The following is a 22,440-nucleotide window of genomic DNA, read 5'->3' on the forward strand; positions in this document are numbered from 1 at the left end:
GAGTTTTAGCCTTAAAAATCTTAAGTTTTCACTATCTTTTGTTTCTTGTCCTACAACTGTTATTATTGATCACCACGACTTCATTCAGCCTTTCCTGAACGTCTATGACAGGCAGAGAGATTGCTGTTTCTGGGGCGATCTTTTGCAGCTGACATTTCACTGTTTTAAACGAACAAGAAATTAGATTGCTCATAAATTACTTATTCTATATAAATACAGCGTAATTGCCCTCCGAAAATCCTCTTTTTCTTGTTCGTTTTAGAGACCTTGATCGAAACTGATTTTAGATGTCAGAAAGGATTTATTTTCTCTGTATTTCCTACATTGCTTTGTCGAGATTTTAACTTTATATTTAGGCTCAGATTTCAACTATAAATCGTACACTAATTAATAGCAGTAAATACTGATGTTTTGCTCCCTCTTACCACAAAAATATATATGTTTTGTAGCTGGGATGAACTTTATTTCGTACGCGTAGCTACTGCGATTTGGACACGAAGCGGTTAAAGATGGCGGCAAATCAGGCACCCAGAGGGGGGGGGGGCGTCTTCTCGCCTCCATAACTAAAATGCCAAATAGGAGTGGCTTAAGCGACATACACAGTCGTGTAACTGACAGTTTGACGTAGCCTATCGTGTAAATTTCGCTTTGTTGCTGATAGGTTAAGCTTTCGAAACGCTGCCCCAAAGTCATGTGACTGATTTTTCGCCCTGTTTCGTTGGTTAAACGCAATGATCACAAGCACCACCATGGTAACTGGGATGTGTAGTTTTTAATTCCGTTTGAATTATAACTGTACGTACTGTCTTCATATTTGGCCAGGGCTTTAAAGAGAAGGCGCGCCAAAAAATTTCGGTGCCGTCGTCTCCGCTTTAAAGGTACAACCGTGCTGAAGAATTTGACCTCGGAAGTTTGCCCAGCGCACTTCAAGTACTGCACCTTCTCACACGTGTAGCCAGCTGCGTTGAGCCGTGGTTATATGATGTCATCTTTTATTTTATTATTTTATTTTGTGAACTTCCCCCAGATGAGTTCCGTTTTTCTGTATGGAGTTGGCTTTGCGACAGCCCTTGGGGTTTGTTGGTGGCGGGGCGCCAGTGAAGGTGCCCCTGGGGTCACAGGCGGCTCGTTTCTCTGGGGAGCCCTCAGACGCGCTGTGGCCGCCAGTCGGGTGAGACGCCAGCGGCATTTTTAATTTTATTTTCATTACAGATTCGTGTGGCGACATTATATATATATATTATTTCTGTAGTAGTACAGTTGTGTGCCAGATGAATCGCGGTAATGCACGAAGGTGATGTTTAATGCCTCACACGGTGTTGACCCACATGTTGTGTTTTGCTGAGCAGGAGAGAGAGAGACATTCAGCGTGTGTGACGCCAACGGGTTTTCTGTTCTAGAGGCTCTGTCATCCGTTGTGTTATAATTGTTTCTTTCTTATTTAGTATTTCAGGTGTGTCGATTTTATGAACCGAATGTTAACGTACAACACGGGAAAAGGTGCATTGTAGAGTAAGATAACGGATATCGGCTTGTATCGTGGAGAGGACGTATAATGTGCTGAAAGATGGGAAGAGAAAGGGGCGATTTCTGCGCGCATTCTAATCATTGTGATTGATTTGATATTTATCTGATATGTGTGGTCATGTGAATGTACATAGATGGTGGGTATGGTGTTAATAATATATGATATGATATAATTACTTGTATATATCATATATCATTCTTTCTATTTTTATATATGGTAATCCTTCTAGATATTATGATTCTGTTTCCCGAAAGCATCGTAGCGCTAAGAACATCGTAAACTCGCTCTTAAGCTCCATCGTTAATTGACGAGTGTTTCCCAAAACCCATCGTAACTGAAGTAGCACGTTAAATCCTTCGTCATCTACGTGCTCCCCGACCCGCTCGTTCATCACTAAGTGCTTCTTAAACTGGCCTCCTCCTGCCCACCCTGAGCGCCAGAGATCGCCAGACAGAGCACAGTCACTTCACGGCAGGGGCATCCTCTGGGAATACAGGACACTAAGAGTTTATATGAAGGACTTTGATATTGTGTTGTACTGTGTCAGAGGAAATTCGAAAAAAGAACATTTATTTATACTCATGAATTTATGAGTCATCTTGGGTATATTTCATATTCATTTTTATACTTGACTAGATGATATTATTTTCAGTATGAAGTGCAGCAATGCATTATTTTAGTGAAATCATTGGGCCTAACATGTATTTATAATGTAGCGCCACGCAGGGCGCTTTAGTCATGCGCACGCAAGGCGGGCTGAGAGCAGCACCTGGGTTCTACCGGACTGTATAGCGGGACGGAGGCTGGGATACAGTCTCTTCCCTTCAGGTGTGTGTGTGTGTTAGTGAAGGTGCAGCGCTGTAACCCCTGTCCCTGTGTGTGTACCTTTCCCGATTCGAGTTAATAAATGTGTTGTTCAGCCCCAGTCCTGAGTCCCACGCCTGCTCCATTCCGTACCCAAACCCGCGGTCGATACCGCGTAGTTCAACACCGTTTGATGTTCTGTCGTGATTGTTGACGGTAAAGCTTAGATCTGCTTGTTTTTAAATTTGATTATAGGTCCTGTATTTGTTGAGTGACACATGCCAAGCTTAGTAGTTAATGTTTCCATTGAGTTCCAGTACACCCAATAACTCTAAATAACAGTTTTTTCTCATGAAATATTGATTCTTAACTATGGCAGCGCGCCAAAAAATATTGCTTTAAATCAAGGACGTCGTGCGGGACGCATACACTGTCCACGCAGTTAATCTTGGTTTTCTTTTACGGCATGTCAGTCATTTCTTTTCTTTGCTCTTAGAAACAATAAGGTCCCTTTTTGTGCCTATCTATATGCTTTTGCTTAAACTATGATGTCAAGTTTACTTCATATTCCTTTTCACAACTTTATTTCATCCCACTGAAGGACCAAAACCGACACCATATAATGAAAGAATTGTCAATCGATTGTTTACATACGTACATACGTACATCGTAAAGTTGCTTGAAAGTCTCTAAGATTAGTTGTTTTCGGGAAACTCACCCCTGTTCTTTATCCTTCTGCTCTCACTGTGTTTATTACCGCCATCTACTGTCTCCTCTAACTGTGTATTGTCATCATGCATATCTTGTGTATTATTTATTGTTGTTGGTTTTGTCATTCTATTTAGAAGCCACCTTTCAAGGCGCTATATAAATTAATGTTTATTTTTATTATTATTATTTATTTTTTTAAAGTTGTACATTCTGACGCCATGAGATTTTTAGATTTTGAGATTCTCATATTTTTGGCTTCTACAACAAACAGTAACAACGCGCTTGAATGGTTCTGCAAAAGTTTAGCTGTATCTTTAAAGCCATCCTCATCCTTATCAGGTACAAAGAAAAGAGGGTAGGTCGGCTTCTGTTTGGAATCTTTTAGTTAGTTTTAATTTTCTAAACCCCAGGTAAACATATTTTGTGCCTTTCTCTGAACTTTTTTGCATTTCAGTTCAGTTGTTTTTAAGCTTATTTTACAGTTGCTAGGTTCCTGAACTGTGCAGTATTTCTTTTGGGTTTTGTGCAAATCATATTCTAACGGTTGGGGGGAAAAAGCACAGGTGCCATCCCACCATTAAACCCTGAAACTTACCTTAGCCGATTCTTCAACTAAACCAGACATGTTAACTAAGTGTTACAGTATGTTCTTCGAATGTGTGTCAGCCAATCAGATTTCAGGACTGGAATTATTGGTTTTGTAATAGGGAATATAGTATGGAATCACGTATCTAAAGAAATGAATAATTATATTAATTTAAGGATCTGAATATCTAAAAATATGTATCTATATAGCAGGTAGTATTACTGTATTCCACTTTCTTTGTAAATACAGAATAACAGATTCACAACGCAAAGCTGTGTCACTCTTCTGGGTAAAAAAAACTTTTTGAACACCCTGTTTTTAATAAGCTGCTGAGTAAAGAACAGCTAAACTGGGAAGAAAACACTTTCAGAAAAAATGTTTCAGGTTTCAAGAACACAGATCCCCAATGCAATTTCAACCAAACCTGTCCCCACACACCCTCTCCCCACTGCGATTAGAATATACACAAAGCACTAAAATCTTTCGAGTAGATGATCAGGTGTTTCGCAGACGTAGGCATAGTACGTAAATCAGGCCTTATGAACTCACACCTGGGATTTGATTAATTAGGGTTATTTATTATTCATAAAGTTCATAAAGCCTGAATAACGTACTATGCCTATGTCTGCAAAACACCTTTTCTAGTTAATGCTACAGTACTTCTCTTTCTCGGGCGTGATTTTTTTAAGTAAAATCCAGGCTAGCAGGCTTGTTTTGTGATCTTCAAAAAGACCATGTTGAAAAAATCCTACAAAGAGATTTAAAGGCATGAGGTGTGCTGGCAGCTGTGGGACGCAGTGGTGGCCTGGCACGTTGAGGTGCGCTGGCAGCTGTGTGTTGTGACTCAGTGGTGGCCTGGCACGGTGAGGTGCACTGGCAGCTGTGTGGTGTGACTCAGTGGTGGCCTGGCATGGTGATGTGCGCTGGCAGCTGTGTGGTGTGACTCAGTGGTGGCCTGGTACGGTGAGGTGCGCTTTCAGCTGTGTGTGGTCTGACGCAGTGGTGGCCTGGCATGGTGAGGTGTGCTGGCAGCTGTGTGACGCAGTGGTGGCCTGGCACAGTGAGGTGCACTGGCACCTGTGTGGTTTGACGTAGTGGTGGCCTGGCACGGTGAGATGCCTTGGCATCTGTGTAATGAAATGGTGGCCGGGGAGAGTGATGTGCACTGGCAACTGTGTGGTGTGATGCAGTGGTGGCCTGGCACGGTGAGTTGCGCTGGTAGCTATGTGGTATGACGCAGTGGCGGCCTGGTACGGTGAGGTGTGCTGGCAGCTTTGGGACGCAGTGGTGGCCTGGCACTGTGAGGTTCGCTGGCAGCTGTGTGATGTGACGCAGTGGTGTTCATCAGGCACAAGTTCATCAGTGAAAAGACCACTGGCATTTTTCCTTCCCCCTACATTCTCAGAGCAGAATCGAATTTAATATTAGCATAATTTATTACAGTGCTAAGTTTAATATTATTTATTACTAATAGTTTATGCTAACACCTAACTTTCTTAACGCGAGAAGTACTAATGTAAGTACCTACTGTATTGTACTTAAGTACTACCATAAGAAGTACTGCTGTATGCAACAAAAAAAAAGGAGTGGTGAAACAGCCCTACTCATACAGTATCAGTATCAACAGACATTGTATCAGTATCAGTTCTTGCTTTGTGCTGGGTTTAGGAGTTTTCCAAACATAGTCTTTCAGCTAATGCCATACCATCCTTATTGGATTTAAATCTGGAGATTCGGCTGGAGTTTTCACCCAGTTCACTCGTTCTGCTATAAGCCTCGCCCTTGCTGCTTTGTGTTTCGGATCGTTGTCTTGAAAGAGACTGTGCCTTGATCCATTGTGCTCCCTGATATATGGGGCGGCATGCTGTGTGACCCCGACTTCCTCGAAGAATTCCCGATCCATAATTCCTTCGAAATAAAATTGTTTTTCAAGCAATGTAATGCAAGTTGCTTTCTAACATTGGGCAATGTGTATTTTCTCGAAATTTTGTTTCGAGAGACTAGATAAGTAATTCAAGTGTTTATGATATGTCACTGTTGTGATTGTCTGTGGAGTGTATCTTATTAGCCTGTCCTGACTGGTGGAGCTCATCCAGCTGTGTCTGGATATCTTGGTCAAATATTCGGGTAGTATGTTTTGTCTGTTTAGGGTTCTGTAGCATTCCACAGGGCTGGGCAGCTTGTTCCCCCCTCCCTCCCCTCTCTGTGTACAGTAGAGCCTCCTGTCCTGGCTGGTAGAGCTCATCCAGCTGTGTCTGGCTAATATTAAAGCCAGTACTTTAATATTGTTTTCTGTATGTTTATCAATAGTGGATATTGCCCTAATTCGGTTCTGCACCCGTTGTTAGGTGTTTTTTAGGTGTTGTTAGGGCTTCTACCAAATATGAACACATGGCTTTAAAATGTATACAATTGTAATATTTCCTTTTTTCCCATTGAAAGTATAACATATGTGGTGTGAGAAAGAGGTCCTCATTTAATTGCATGAAACTCTGGCACTGGCGCAACAAACTGAACAAAGTTCAAGGGGGTATACGCTTTCTGTAGACACTTTATTTCCTCTTTTTCCATACTCTAAGAAATGATTTGGGAAACCTGTGGGACACTGGAGGTCATTATACATGAGCCTCTTTCTGCACCTTTTAAGCCATTGAAACCTAGTTGCCTTGTTACAAGGTCTAATATTACAGTAGGTGTGGTTTCCGTCTCCTAATTTCTGAGAATGATCAAATTGGGGAATAAGTTGTAGGGAATACCACTCTTGCACTTCTAAGAAAAGACTATCTCAAATGAAACTCGCTATAGAAAGACATCTTGTTGAAAAATTCTTTATTTTTTGTAATTTCTAAAGAAAAAACATTCAAGTCCTTCACAAATGTTTTGTTTGTGACTTTCTCTGTTGTTCCCTTTCACACTCAACTGAACTATGTGTTATGTCTTGTAAACGTAATCAAACATTTCACTTAGGTGTGTGGGTTAACACAAACCCATATTGTATGAAACATTCAGTTTTTCATTCACGTTTTTTCTAACAATTGCATCCATGCTAGGACTACAGTAAACAACACTTTTTACTAAAGTAAATGAAATTGTTCATTAAACAAGACACATTGTTTTAAATGTATGCAATACGACGACACTAAAAACAATACTGAAACTTTTCATTGAAATATTGGACGAGATTGTGCATATTCAATGGATTTCTCCTGGTGCTTTTTTCATCAGTCTTTTCATATTCTTGTTCTCTACTCAGGTGTCTCCTGTTCCTTTGGTGATGTCTGCTGTACACACATGGTATCATACACTTGAGCAAAGTGTGATACCACCGTTTGTTCTTCTCCTAAAATAAAGATGAACATTGACAAAAGTCAGAAGCACTCTTTTCTTTGACAGACGAACAAACAATGCAAGAATAACCTTACTCTCTGTTCCTTACTCATTTCTACCTACCTGTTTGACCACTTTGTCTGCTTCAGTCAGGACAGGGTTTTGGGGCTGACTCTGAGCAATCTGAGAAGAGCTCTCTGTGATCTTCTCCCCTACAGTGGCTACATTGTACTCTGTTTGAAATCCAGGTATCGCCTCCGGTAAGTTCCTCGGTCCTTTTTGGGACTTGAAAGGGTAGAATCATTTTGTGACTACATTTCCTTGTCATGCACTGATATGTTCTGGTTTGTGTTCGATTACTGCAGGCGTTCAAGTACTTTCTTTTTGTTCTAGATTGGCAGTGTTTGAGATGGTAGGAACTTGTCATATTCTCAACTCTGAATGCTCTGTAAACATACTATTTTAGCAATTCTTAGAAATCTGAAAGCAGTGTTACCTGTATCATTTTTTGTCTTGGTAGTAGTATTGCAGCTCCAACATCAGCACTTAAATAATGGTTTGTGATGTTACTTGTCCTTGGAGTTAGTATACTCCTGAGAAGTCAAGAGAAATCTTACGTAAGCATTAATTATGTTTCACTTTTGAAAGCAAAGTACGTGTCAAGTACTTTGAAGGCATTTGTTGATACTTTTAAGCACTTTCGTTGATTATTATTATCCTTCAATTAGTTATTACAAGTCCAACATTCTCTACATGATCTCACTCCATATTCAGAATGTAGGAATACAATTGTTTTAAGGAAATGCCACTGAATAGACAGAAGCTGCACTCTACAAAGATGAATTTGCTAATTAATCAGTCAGGGACACAGCTTATACTCCAGTAGTCTTAGATCATGTAATGATGATTATTGTACTTTATAACTAGCAAAATCCCCATATCCTGTTCATTGCCCCTTTTTCAGTTATGTGGATTGACTTATCCCTGAAGTGGTTAATTCTCACCTTGACATCTCATAGAACAACTGAATCTCTACCAAGGGTGAATGTGTCCTTTCACTTAATGTCTAAAAGAAAAGGTTAAAATTCATTGAAGCAAAATGCAACAACCCAAAATGTTGGGGAGGTCGTTTCCACAGTTATTTCATAAGACAGTGCTTGGAGTGAAACTACATGACCATGGTGAAGAAGGAAAAACACTTTACCTTGTTCCTCCTGACTGATGTCCTTATGCGTGTTTTGCACAGTTGAGCGTTTTGTGTCTTGTCGTCTGTGTAGGCAACAGCCCTCTTCCCTGGGATAGAACTAGATGATATTTAGACACGTTAATTTGACTTCTCCATTGCTCACATTGATGTGGATATGATTATAATGCTCTGTTTTGTGGGCTTCCCAAGAAAACAATAAATCCCTTACTACTTGTTCGAAATGCAGTAGCACAGATCCTAACAAATACAAGAAAGAGAATATCATTCCTGTTTTGAAAAAACTTCACTGGTCACCTGTATTATCTAGGATAAATTTGAAAGTTCTTTTACTTGTTTTTAAAGCTTTAAGCGACCTAGCACGTCTGTACCTTACTGAATGTCTGTGTTCATATGTTCGTATACGTGACCTGAGATCTGCACATACTGGCCTACTGCAAATACCACATGTGAAATGCAGAAAGAGTGGAGAGGCTGCTTTTTGTTTTTATGCTTCCAAATTATGAAACTCACTTCCACTTTTTATTAGGCAGTCAAGCTCGGTACATTGTTTTAAAAAACATTTGAAAATGTTGCTTTTAGTTAAAGTGGTTCTTTGTTCTTTCTATTTCTGTTTCTTTTTTTAGTTCTCTTTAATTGTTCTTATTTTATTACGACTTTCCTAATTTTTATTTCTTTAATTGACATGTATGTTGCTTTACTGTATTGCTGTATTTTCCTTTACAACTGAAAGTATATCTCTCAATTTTAATATTTTATTTTTACGCTTGGTTTTTAAAGCACCAAAGCACTATTTGTATGAAAGGTGCTCTATAGATAAAGTTTATTATTATTATTTTTAATATTATTATTATACTTTGTTACATTTTTGGTTAGGACAAAGATTCTAGTAGAGGTGGCCTCTTTTACCCCGTTCCAAAAAAGTGGAAAACTACCTTCAGAATACACTGACAATGACCATCTACTGTCTCCTCTAACTGTGTATTGTCATCATGCATATCTTGTGTATTATTTATTGTAGTTGGTTTTGTCATTCTGTAAAGAAGCCACCTTTCAAGGCACTATATAAAATAATGTTTGTTATTATTATTTACATTTTTCATCGTTAAATCTGGCGAAGAGTCTTAAGAGAATATCAAAGAACACGTTGCTCTTACCTTTCCATTCCAAGAAATGCCCTCAGCTCGGATTGCAGAGATTGACCTCTCTGTCTCAAATTCTGAGAAACATAGACTCGATTGAAAAATGACCATTTCCTAAGATTCACATAACATCACCAGTCAACATTTGCCACTTGACATCAATAGAAACCATAGAGTACATGACATTTCCAATCAGTTTTCTTTCAAGGTACAATACCAATCGCCTTGCCAGAAGAGTTATACTGCGGTAGATAAATATTACAAATGTCAGATACACGCAGAGTTGTTTGGATTACTATGAAAAGATTGGCAAATATATTTATGTTCATTATATTTCTTGGAGTGACAGAGCTAAAGAGAAAACAATACTTACCTTTATCTCTGCAGACAGGATCGCAAGGGATTCCCTTATACTGGGTTCCTATGTAACAAATAATACATTATTCAAAAAACATGATATTTCTCTGTCCATTGGCAGCATGATTGTTTATCATTACAGTTTTAGTTAGCTTTAATTTTGTAAACCCCAAGTAAACATAGTTTGTGCCTTTCTCTGAACTTTTTGGCATTTCAATTCAGTTGTTTGTAAGTTTATTTTACAGTTGCTAGGTTGATGAAGTTCCTGAACTGCGCAGTATTTCTTTTGGGTTTGGTGCGAATCATATTCTAGCGGTTGGGGGAAAAAAGCACAGGTGCCATCCCACCATTAAACCCTGAAACTTACCTTAGCCGATTGTTCAACTAAACCAGACATGTTAACTAAGTGTTACAGTATGTTTCAAAGTGTGTATTTTAGCAAACACAACTGAAGTTCTGTTGTCTCCTTGGAGACACATGGAACTGGTGTGATGCTGGTTCTATGACATCATTCGTTCTAAATGTAAATGCAGGTATTGGCACAACATAGTAAATTGATGTAAAGTTATGGATCCATTTATGATTTTCACTCAGTTTGAAAGAGTTCCTGTCGTGTGGTTAAACTTTGTGTTACGGAGGGTTAACTGGGGTTCTGGCTACTAGTTAGGCTTGGTCATTCAGTCATCTGGTTCATGAAATAGGAAGCTAAGAGATCTGTGTTTTAGTTTTACTGATTGTTTTTGTTCCATAGAATATGAAATGTTTCATTAATATTAGTAATAGAGTAGCTGTTTCTCTAAACAGTGTGTGTCAGTTTGCACTGCAGGTGTGCCAGGTAGAGACCATTTAAGAACCCAAAAATATGCTGTCATTTACTGCCGTGGCTAATTTCTGTTAACCTTGTCTCTCACTCACTTTGATGAGCAAAATGTTCATACATAAAGCATACATTTCTGATTGGTCAGAAGAAGCTTCTTAACATATAAGGTATAAAGAAAGTCAGAAAGTTAGGCACTTAGGTCAGCCTTAGGCAGTTAACCAAGACCATAATCCGATAAGAAGCTATTCCCTTTCATGTTGCTAAATCACATGTAGGATACATGAGTTACACCTCCACTTAAGAGACCTTAAAGAGACCTTGGCCAGCCAGGAGTGTAGAAAACCGTAAAACAGTTCTTGAGGACCTAATTGTTAACTCTTAACAGGCAAAGGTTCCTTCAGTCCTATGAGAAATATTTTAGAATTGAACTAAAGTGTGTTTCCGATACAGGAGCATATGTCTGTCAGGGCCTGTTGGAGAGGCCCTGGATGAGAACCCCTGGCTGCAGTTCCACATCCCCCTGAAAGTAAATAGAGCCATAAGCACTGAGCTAAGGACACTGCTCCAGGACATGCTGGCTGTCGATCCTGACCAGCGACCAGAAGCCATCCAGCAGAAGAAGCAAGTCAGGCAAGCCATGGCACGAGAGAAAACATCTTTGTAGTGACTGATAGCAAGATGTCCGTGACCAAGGGCAATTCGTCTGAGTAAAGTCTGATTTCATTTTTATGTCCCGAAAGGCCACTGCCTTTGTGTTGTAGATTTCTGATTTAGACGGGCATTTCTATGGACAACTTTGACTTTTCTGTGGGTCCAATGAAAATAAGTTTTTTAACTTATTCTTTGTTACAGTTTTCGAAAGTTTAAAGACATTCACTGAGTTGACGATAAAGGAAAAGTTTCATCTTTCACCTCTTGGAAGGTAGGCCGGTCAGAGGTACAATATATGTCTTCATGTCTTCATCCTCCATGTTTGTAACTACAGGTTTCACAGTGTTGAGCTAAGACACAAAAACACCTACAAATGGCAGATCCAAATGTATAAACCTGGGCTGAAAAAGTGTGTACAGTATATACTCTGTGTAGGTCTGATAAAAGTATTCGAGTCAAAGTGTCATATGGATACAAATTCTCATGATTTTGTATTGTGTGTTTTTTCTCTGTTCTGCTTTATTGAAAGAAATCAGATGCTCTTCCTGAAACTTACCTTAGCTGATTCTTCAGCTAAACCAGACAGACTTCTGAAATTCTCAAATATTATCAAATCTTGTTGGTGCAGAGGTGGTGGAGCCCATTACCAACAGACTCACAGCTGAAATTGCTGTGAAAAGGGCTTCTACCAAATATTAACATGTGGGTGAAAATGTATACAATTGTAATATTTCCTTTTTTCCAATTGAAAGTATAACATATGTGGTGTGAGATAGAGGTCCTCATTTAGTTGCATGAAACTCTGGCACTGGCGCAACAAACTGAACAAAGTTCAAGGGGGTATACGCTTTCTGTAGACACTTTATTTCCTCTCTTTCCATACTCTAAGAAATGATTTGGGAAACCTGTGGGACACTGGAGGTCATTATACATGAGCCTCTTTCTGCACCTTTTAAGCCATTGAAACCCAGTTGCCTTGTTACAAGGTCTAATATTACAGTAGGTGTGGTTTCCGTCTCCTAATTTCTGAGAATGATCAAATTGGGGAATAAGTTGTAGGGAATACCACTCTTGCACTTCTAAGAAAAGACTATCTCAAATGAATTTGCTATAGAAAGACATCTTGTTGAAAAATTCTTTATTTTTTGTCATTTCTAAAGAAAAAACATTCATCAAGTCCTTCACAAATGTTTTGTTTGTGACTTTCTCTGTTGTTCCCTTTCACACTCAACTGAACTATGTGTTATGTCTTGTAAACGTAATCAAACATTTCACTTAGGTGTGTGGGTTAACACAAACCCATATTGTATGACACATTCAGTTTTTCATTCAAGTTTTTTCTAACAATTGCATCCATGCTAGGACTACAGTAAACAACACTTTTTACTAAAGTAAATGAAATTGTTCATTAAACAAGACACATTGTTTTAAATGTATGCAATACGACGACACTAAAAACAACACTGAAACTTTTCATTGAAATACTGGACGAGATTGTGCATATTCAATGGATTTCTCCTGGTGCTTTTTTTCATCAGTCTTTTCATATTCTTGTTCTCTACTCAGGTGTCTCCTGTTCCTTTGGTGATGTCTGCTGTACACACATGGTATCATACACTTGAGCAAAGTGTGATACCACCGTTTGTTCTTCTCCTAAAATAAAGATGAACATTGACAAAAGTCAGAAGCACTCTTTTCTTTGACAGACGAACAAAACAATGCAAGAATAACCATACTCTCTGTTCCTTACTCATTTCTACCTACCTGTTTGACCACTTTGTCTGCTTCAGTCAGGACAGGGTTTTGGGGCTGACTCTGAGCAATCTGAGAAGAGCTCTCTGTGATCTTCTCCCCTACAGTGGCTACATTGTACTCTGTTTGAAATCCAGGTATCGCCTCCGGTAAGTTCCTCGGTCCTTTTTGGGACTTGAAAGGGTAGAATCATTTTGTGACTACATTTCCTTGTCATGCACTGATATGTTCTGGTTTGTGTTCGATTACTGCAGGCGTTCAAGTACTTTCTTTTTGTTCTAGATTGGCAGTGTTTGAGATGGTAGGAACTTGTCATATTCTCAACTTATTTTCTCTATGAGACTCTGAATGCTCTGCAAACATACTATTTTAGCAATTCTTAGAAATCTGAAAGCAGTGTTACCTGTATCATTTTTTGTCTTGGTAGTAGTATTGCAGCTCCAACATCAGCACTTAAATAATGGTTTGTGATGTTACTTGTCCTTGGAGTTAGTATACTCCTGAGAAGTCAAGAGAAATCTTACGTAAGCATTAATTATGTTTCACTTTTGAAAGCAAAGTACGTGTCAAGTACTTTGAAGGCATTTGTTGATACTTTTAAGCACTTTCGTTGATTATTATTATCCTTCAATTAGTTATTACAAGTCCAACATTCCCTACATGATCTCACTCCATATTCAGTGTAGCTCCACTCTACGAAGATGAATTTGCTAATTAATCAGTCAGGGACACAGCTTATACTTCAGTAGTCTTAGATCATTTAATGATGATTATTGTACTTTATAACTAGCAAAATCCCCATATCCTGTTCATTGCCCCATTTCCGGTCATGTGGATTGACTTATGCCTGAAGTGGTTAATTCTCACCTTGACATCTCGTAGAACAACTGAATCTCTACCAAGGGTGAATGTGTCCTTCCTCTTAATGTCTAAAAGAAAAGGTTAAAATTCATTGAAGCAAAATGCAACAACCCAAAATGTTGGGGAGGTCGTTTCCACAGTTATTTCATAAGACAGTGCTTGGAGTGAAACTACATGACCATGGTGAAGAAGTAAAAACACTTTACCTTGTTCCTCCTGACTGATGTCCTTATGCGTGTTTTGCACAGTTGAGCGTTTTGTGTCTTGTCGTCTGTGTAGGCAACAGCCCTCTTCCCTGGGATAGAACTAGATGATATTTAGACACGTTAATTTGACTTCTCCATTGCTCACATTGATGTGGATATGATTATAATGCTCTGTTTTGTGGGCTTCCCAAGAAAACAATAAATCCCTTACTACTTGTTCGAAATGCAGTAGCACAGATCCTAACAAATACAAGAAAGAGAATATCATTCCTGTTTTGAAAAAACTTCACTGGTCACCTGTATTATCTAGGATAAATTCGAAAGTTCTTTTACTTGTTTTTAAAGCTTTAAGCGACCTAGCACGTCTGTACCTTACTGAATGTCTGTGTTCATATGTTCGTATACGTGACCTGAGATCTGCACATACTGGCCTAATGCAAATACCACATGTGAAATGCAGAAAGAGTGGAGAGGCTGCTTTTTGTTTTTATGCTTCCAAATTATGAAACTCACTTCCACTTTTTATTAGGCAGTCAAGCTCGGTACATTGTTTTAAAAAACATTTGAAAATGTTGCTTTTAGTTAAAGTGGTTCTTTGTTCTTTCTATTTCTGTTTCTTTTTTAGTTCTCTTTAATTGTTCTTATTTTATTACGACTTTCCTAATTTTTATTTCTTTAATTGACATGTATGTTGCTTTACTGTATTGCTGTATTTTCCTTTACAACTGAAAGTATATCTCTCAATTTTAATATTTTATTTTTACGCTTGGTTTTTAAAGCACCAAAGCACTATTTGTATGAAAGGTGCTCTATAAATAAAGTTTATTATTATTCTTTTTAATATTATTATTATACTTTGTTACATTTTTGGTTAGGACAAAGATTCTAGTAGAGGTGGCCTCTTTTACCCCGTTCCAAAAAATTGGAAAACTACCTTCAGAATACACTGACAATGACCATCTACTGTCTCCTCTAACTGTGTATTGTCATCATGCGTATCTTGTGTATTATTTATTGTAGTTGGTTTTGTCATTCTGTAAAGAAGCCACCTTTCAAGGCACTATATAAAATAATGTTTGTTATTATTATTTACATTTTTCATCGTTAAATCTGGCGAAGAGTCTTAAGAGAATATCAAAGAACACGTTGCTCTTACCTTTCCATTCCAAGAAATGCCCTCAGCTCGGATTGCAGAGATTGACCTCTCTGTCTCAAATTCTGAGAAACATAGACTCGATTGAAAAATGACCATTTCCTAAGATTCACATAACATCACCAGTCAACATTTGCCACTTGACATTGAAGAATGATTTGAAGACGGGGGTTTGAATTTAATCCTTTCTGTAGGGGGTTTAGACTTCTAAGTCACAAGCTGGGGTTTATGGCAGGAAAGGGGGTTAACTGATAAGGACTGCAGATGCAAGCTAGGAACCCCCCTGGGTGTAATCTTAAACTGACCATTTGTCCAGAACATCGTAAACTGGCCAAATACCATGAACCCCCCTCTTTACCATCAGACCAAGTGAAGTCAGAAACGGAGAAGAAAACACTATATAACCCAAAAGTTTGTAACAGTACGGCTAACAATACTTCGGTTTTGTTGTTTCTTGCGGGAAACAAGACTTCGGCTTTATTGTTCCTTGCATGCAATAAACTCATTTGTTTTACTTCATCTCGGGATCAAGAACCTTATTTCTTCTGTTACAACAGTCCCCTACAAGTCTGATGTGCCCTACCGCTGAGCAATTTCCATATGAGAATAGCCAGAGTGGAAACCCTCAGCTGGTGCCCTGTGAACTGTGTCACAGGAAGTTTGCTGTAGAGAGGTTGGAGAAACACAGCAAGATCTGCAAGAAGCTTCAGAATTCAAAGAGGAAGGTTTTTGACTCTTTCAAGCACAGGGCCAAGGGAACAGAACTGGAGACATACATCCATAAGAAGAAGGTTAGACCGCCAATCGTGGTAAGGGCTATCCTTAAACTCTTTCCAAGCTTCCCTTGTTTTCTCCTAGAGTCAGACTCAGCTTATAAATCAATGTAAACAATAAATAAGTGTTTTATGAAGTACTCTTCTGAAAAACTGCCGCAAAGGCACATTTGCCAGACAGAATAAATGGGTCTTAGTGACTTCTGAATTCTGTTGTAAAAATCTACATGAGATATCAAGCAAATAGCACTCACGGGAAACAAAACCATAACTAAATTGTACTCTCTACCCAATGACATGAAAGGTAGGCCCAGAAAGCTAAGTTATTACTGTATTGATATTTTCTTGCCTTGTGAATGGTTTGCGACCAGACTGTGTACGTAGTGCTAGTCTGGACTTTTTCTGGAAGCTGTTTCATTGGTTTCATTTCCTGTTCCCAGCTGAGAAAGAACAACTGGAGGCAGAAGCACGAGGATTTCATTCGGAGCATCAAATAGGCCAGGGAGGTGCAGCAGGTGATCACGCAAGGAGGGAAGGTTGTGAACCTGCCCCAGCCCCCCGCGAATCCAAACCTCGACTACGTGCCCTGCCCTCACTGCGGCCGGCGCTTTGCCCCTAGGCCGGCACAGAGGCACATCCCCAAGTGTCAGCACATCAGGAGCCGCCCTCCTCCTCCTCCTCACAGATGAAAACTGATGTGAAGAAGAGTAAAAGAGTCATGATCTTGGCTCACGACTCACGTCCTGCTTTTTCTTTTTAGAAATATGTTTAGCACAGTTTATCTGTATGATGATAAAAAAAATGTTACCTTGTTTTAATAAAATGATTTTTTTTTTGGTGGACTGGTGTTTGCGTAACTGTGGTTATTTCAGTTTTTTTCCCTTGCGAAAATGTGTGTCGACCGTGAAAATAAATTTCAAGCTGTTCTTATCATTCATACACCTTGACCTCCTAAAAATAATTGTTCAACCTGGAACGTACAATTAGCAGGCAATAGAACAGGTCACATTGGCCTTGGAACCATCAAAAAGTAGTATTCACACATTCTCTGCATCAATTTTCCTTTAAAACAACTGAAAAAGCAAGGTAAAGAGTGATTGATTTTTTTAATGAAAGTTATTTGATTTAATTTATTTAATTTTCATAATATTTGAAATATGTTGGGATTAATGTGACTCAATATTATCTGCAGCTCTTACACTCCAGGCACCTGATAAAGTGGAACGCAGTGTCTTTGCCTTACATGGCGCTCAGCTCTTCCTCAATCCCAGCAGAAGCAGCAGCCTCCGGGTCCTGCCTCATGCACAGCTTAAAATGCAACACCGAGTAATACAACAAACAACAGGGAAAACCATTCACGATCGGACACATCCGTTGATTGCTGGCTCTCAGTTAAGGGACATTGCTGTGGTCCACGCATGAATCTGTTTTCTAAGTGCCTTATCCAATACAGTGTTGAGGCCAGTTTTCCCAGAAGCCATCTAAAGGGGAACACACAATAACTTGTAAAACCTCCAATTTACATCACAAAATAGACTACATTTCAAGGTTAAAGAATTACCATGTTCTGCGATTCAGAACGAGGCAGCAAAACTTCCTGTAATCTGATGTGGCCCTGTGACATTGTAAAGGAGCAGGCTTGTGAATACATCTCGTTTAATCCAATGGAAATATTGCTCTCAACTTTTTAACGTTTTTGCCAATAAATAATATTACATTGTTAACTCTGCATAAAGAACCTTGGAATGGAACGTTTTTTGCAGTGAAATGTTTGCTGCATAACCTATACTTTTTCTCTCCTACATCACATTGCATTAGTCATTACAGTGATTAGTGAGCAGGAAGGGCTGCATCACATCGCAATTTGTGTGGAACTGGAATGCGAATTTGTTACAACATGGCGTAACTTACAGTACTTTCACAAAATTCATGATTTTGTGCTCAATTTTGAGTTTGTAAAGTTTTTCTATAATGTCAATGATTTTATTTTGTGACTGAAATTAAATACTTTTGTGTCTGCAAAATTGGGACTGTAGTTCCACCTTAACCTACTAGTACTGTATGTCTTTGGACTGTGGGAAGAAACTGGAGCACCCGGAAGAAATCCACACAAATGAAGGGAGAACATACAATTCCATCCAGACTGCACCCCAGGAATTGAACCCAGGACCCCAGCTCTGTGAACCACAGTGCCACCTCATTGCTATAGTCACTATAATTAATGTCAAAACTCATTTGCAAATGAGCAGCCTGGGATCCAAAAGGATCAAGACAAGGATCCAAACAAAGCACTATCCCAAAGCTTGGCTTTGTACAGTATATCATACAGGGCTTGATGCAGAAGGCAGATAATCTAAGTCCATGCAATAATTGCTAAGGGAAAGTGACTTTGTGTTTTTGGAGGGAAGTCACTCAACATGGAGCTGTGTTAGTGAAATGATTGTTCTGATGTACGGCTGATGTCCAAACACTGAAAACATGATTGTGTATGCAATCGCACTCCCGAGCTCCATTGGGTATGGTTAAAATAACTTTTTATAGTTCATCACATTCAAAGTGTGTGTACCTGATGAAAGTGTAACACGCATTTGGAGGAGTTATTCAGGATTTTCTTTCATTCAACTATTTCAAGACCGATTATTTTCAGATGTTGTAGTATACGTGAATAATGAAAGGCCTTCATATTAGACAATGAAGGAATGACTTCGCAGGTGTGAAGAATAAAAGATTAATTCAGCTCACTTTGGGGAGTTTCACAATGGCCCTCCTTAAAGAAATGTGGGTTTGATTAAAGGAGTGAAGAAAAAGCACTGAATAATATTTGCTTCTGTAAACGTAATCATGTCAAAATATGGTTGAAGAAATTGAAGAAGGTTAAACATAATCCAAAACGTATAAGGTCAATTTAAGTACAACCAGAATTCTAGTGTTTATGCAATGCATCTGTGGGTTGATATGAAATACGGCCGTTCTTAAACTAAACGAGGTTATCGAGAGCATATTCCGAGTACGGCTGTGGCCAGTTGTACTGTGAACTGCGAGGACCGTATCTTATCCTGAACGGGCTGTGCGAATACCGTCCTCTGCTGGTAGAAGGAATAGATTACAACGGCACTGTATTGGCGATTAGTCCTATTGCTAGAATATTGAAACAACAAGGAGTCCGCGGAGTCAAGCAATGCTGAATAAACAAGTACCTGAAATTCAATAGGATTTTGTGTATTGATTACAAATAGGTGTGGAATTCTCATGTACAGTGGTATTCATGGATTCCTTACACAAGCAGCCGTTGTTATGATACTTTCGTAATCTGAATATAAATCTGTTATCTACTTGAAACTGTAATTATTGAATAGATTAATGTCTTTGAAATGCTTCATTAACTGGGCAGTTTCCATGTTTGGAAATGTTTTTATTTTGATTGCTGATTGCTAGATACTGTATGTTTAATAGGCATGCATTTAATATTTTCTACAAATAAGACAGTTATGCTGTAGTAAGTTCTATATAAGTTATATAACATAAGTTATATTTTGTTCTGAGGTCAATTTGAATCTCATACTAAATTACTGGTGTCCTTTTATCTGAGAAACACTACCTGATTGATCACCTGATGCCTAGAAATTAGCATGCACAGTAGCCCAGCGTTTAGCATTGCTAGCTCACAGTGCTGAGGCCCTGGGTACACTTCTGGACCTGGGGTGCTATCTGTATGGAGCTTGTATGTTCTCCCCATGTTTGCATGAGTTTGCTTTGGGTGCTCCGGCTTCCTCCCACAGTTCAAAGAACTACTGGTAGGTTAATTGGCTTCTGGGATAATTGGTGAGTGTCTGTGTCTTCCCTGCATTGGACTACCATCCAGTCCCAGGTATCTCCTGCTTATTACTTTCTGAGGCTCTGGCTCCCCCGTGACCCCCCGACCCCCTGACCACCTGACCCTGAATTGGATGAAGCGGTTAGAAAATGGGTGGTTTCTGTTATGCTCTGGTCATGCTCTGCCATAGCAACAACTTGTAAAAAATGCAGATGCTAGGATTTAACTCAAAGAAGGAGCTCAGATCACTGTGTTGGCATCACTGTACAGGTGTCCGGTGTGTTTTAGAACATATGTTAAAATCTTATTTACTAACTTCTAGACTTTTTACCCCCCATATCAGTCTGCAGGTGCACAGTGGTCTGTGGACACCCTCCTTGCTCTGTCATAAAAGAGGAAATAAAAAGCAACTGGTTTTGACTTTAATGCACTGAGACTGTGGAACTCACAGAACTCTCTTGTCAGAAAGGCAGCTTCTAACAGCTTTTAAGTGAAGACTAAGAACACTTTTCTATTTTATTAAAATAGATTATATATGTTTTGTTTAAATATATGTTATAAATGTTAAAACGACAGCTCGTATAAGCTTGTATTTTTACCTTTCGATCATTTTTATAATTGCTTTGAGTTGCTTTTACCATGATAAACAGTACAAAATATGAGGTGTTGAACTTGTCAAAAGTTTTAAAGCGCTTTATGACGTAAAGTGTGATGACAGTCTATGTAACAATTCTTCTTGAAGTAGGTCATCGGGCCAACAGTATATAAACATTACAGCTCAAGTGCTTTTGTATCTGAACGCTTTTAGGTAAGTAATTTAGCAGCTGCGGTATTAATAATGATTTTAATGGCAAATTCAATTGCAGGTAAAATAAAAATGGCGGATAACTTTCTTTCTAGCTTCGTGAAGCGGTCGCGCCACATTATACATATATACAATAATAAGAAACATAATATGTACAGTAGAATTTTTCACTTTAAGCTGGCATTATCCAGAACCGGGTCAGGGCCCGGACCCGGACCGTGCAGTGTGGTCCGTCGGCCTTCTAAAGATGTTTAGGAGATCGAGGCGCCCTTGGATTTGATTAGAAACTTGCATAATTTCTTAACTTGACCCCATTATCTTAAAAAAAAAACGGCCAGGCCAAGACCAAAGCATGAAGGCTGCGAGGATCGGGGGGACTCTCATTTTTGGTCACAGCGTACAGTAGTAGATCAGTAACCTCTGTTTATCGTGATAACCTTTAATTATTTTCCAGTACTTTTTGAAATGATAAAACACATTGTCTCGCCAGTTTTGCTAAAGATACGGTTTTAGTGTTTACGCATAAATTTGTAAGCCGTAGGTTTAAATCTCGTGGTCTTATTTTATGCATTTTCATCGTAAGGGAAGTCGCTCGTTTGCGATTTACGCGCTGAACATTGTAAGCAGAGGAGCCTTAAGGCACAGCCTCGCCTTAACACCATCGTTTGCATTGTCATTGTCATCCAGAAAAGCAGTCGTAAGAAAATGAATCTGTGGCGGCTCCGAACATTAAAAAAACTATATCTAGACTGCAAATACATCCCAATCTTACTATCAACACGTTTTAAGAGCCCTCTCCTTTCCACCGGTATACAAGCTAAGAGAGAAATATTGGAAATCCCATCTGAAGTAGCCCTCGTCTCACCTTCGGAGCTGTGAGCGATGGGGATCATAATTAAAAGGGGTACAGTTACTTTGAAAATGTGTATGTGATACTTAAATTTAAATAAAATAAAAAGATAAATTATATAACACAGACTGCTATCTATGTCCATGTGTTTAAGACGTATGAATCGGTTTTAAAACAGGCACACCCCTTTACTTCTCAGAAATCCAACTGGAGTCTCAGTCCGTCGTCGCGATGAATTAGGAGCTCAGATGTAGGCTAAGTGATTGCAATTTACTTATTTAAAAGAACCACTTCAAATCAAAAGGGAGCCATTTTGTAATGGTAGTTATCGTATTATACAGTATACGTAATTGTAGATATACAGTACATAAAGGGTATGAATAGGTGTGAGCTTTTACTGTATATTTAATATTTTATCTGACCCACTTGTAGAAACCGCCTACTCAGATTTAGTTAAGTGGTCTGCCACCATAAAGACAGAAAAATATAATGACACCCTGTTACATTAACTGTAAAATAAACGCCGTAACTGCGGCCATATGAAAATTTGGATAAAGATTATACAAACATCCTAAGGAGCTCTATGACATATGAGCGTCGTAATAATGGTTGGTGTCCTGACGTAACAGTGCTCCCTGAATTACATGATCTGTATATACCCAAATACAGATATATCACTCAACACGGAGCTGTGTTAGTGAAATGATTGTTCTGATGTACGGCTGATGTCCAAACACTGAAAACATGATTGTGTATGCAATCGCACTCCCGAGCTCCATTGGGTATGGTTAAAATAACTTTTTATAGTTCATCACATTCAAAGTGTGTGTACTTGATGAAAGTGTAACACGCATTTGGAGGAGTTATTCAGGATTTTCTTTCATTCAACTATTTCAAGACCCATTATTTTCAGATGTTGTAGTATACGTGAATAATGAAAGGCCTTCATATTACAGAATGAAGGAATGACTTCGCAGGTGTGAAGAATAAAAGATTAATTCAGCTCACTTTGGGGAGTTTCACAATGGCCCTCCTTATAGAAATGTGGGTTTGATTAAAGGAGTGAAGAAAAAGCACTGAATAATATTTGCTTCTG

General features: G+C 38.9%; 1 protein-coding gene across 3 annotated transcripts in view; it reads left to right on the forward strand.

The window, feature by feature from the left end:
* The first annotated feature begins 747 nt into the window (after window positions 1-747).
* Window positions 748-22,440, forward strand: part of LOC148639366 (uncharacterized) — a 71,242-nt gene continuing 49,549 nt past the window's right edge. Inside the window, exons 1-2 of one of the 3 annotated variants that reach the window (XM_088620810.1) lie at window positions 748-878; window positions 1,028-1,171. The gene's annotated coding sequence lies outside the window, so the exon portion shown is untranslated. Of the gene's footprint in view, window positions 1,172-16,315; window positions 16,718-22,440 lie in introns of those variants that run through there. The other 2 variants (XR_015930597.1, XR_015930598.1) reach the window with 2 other exon arrangements.

Source organism: Lepisosteus platostomus, chromosome 26 (genome assembly GCF_059453375.1).
Source record: "Lepisosteus platostomus isolate fLepPlt1 chromosome 26, fLepPlt1.hap1, whole genome shotgun sequence".
Classification (NCBI taxonomy): Eukaryota; Metazoa; Chordata; class Actinopteri; order Semionotiformes; family Lepisosteidae; genus Lepisosteus; species Lepisosteus platostomus.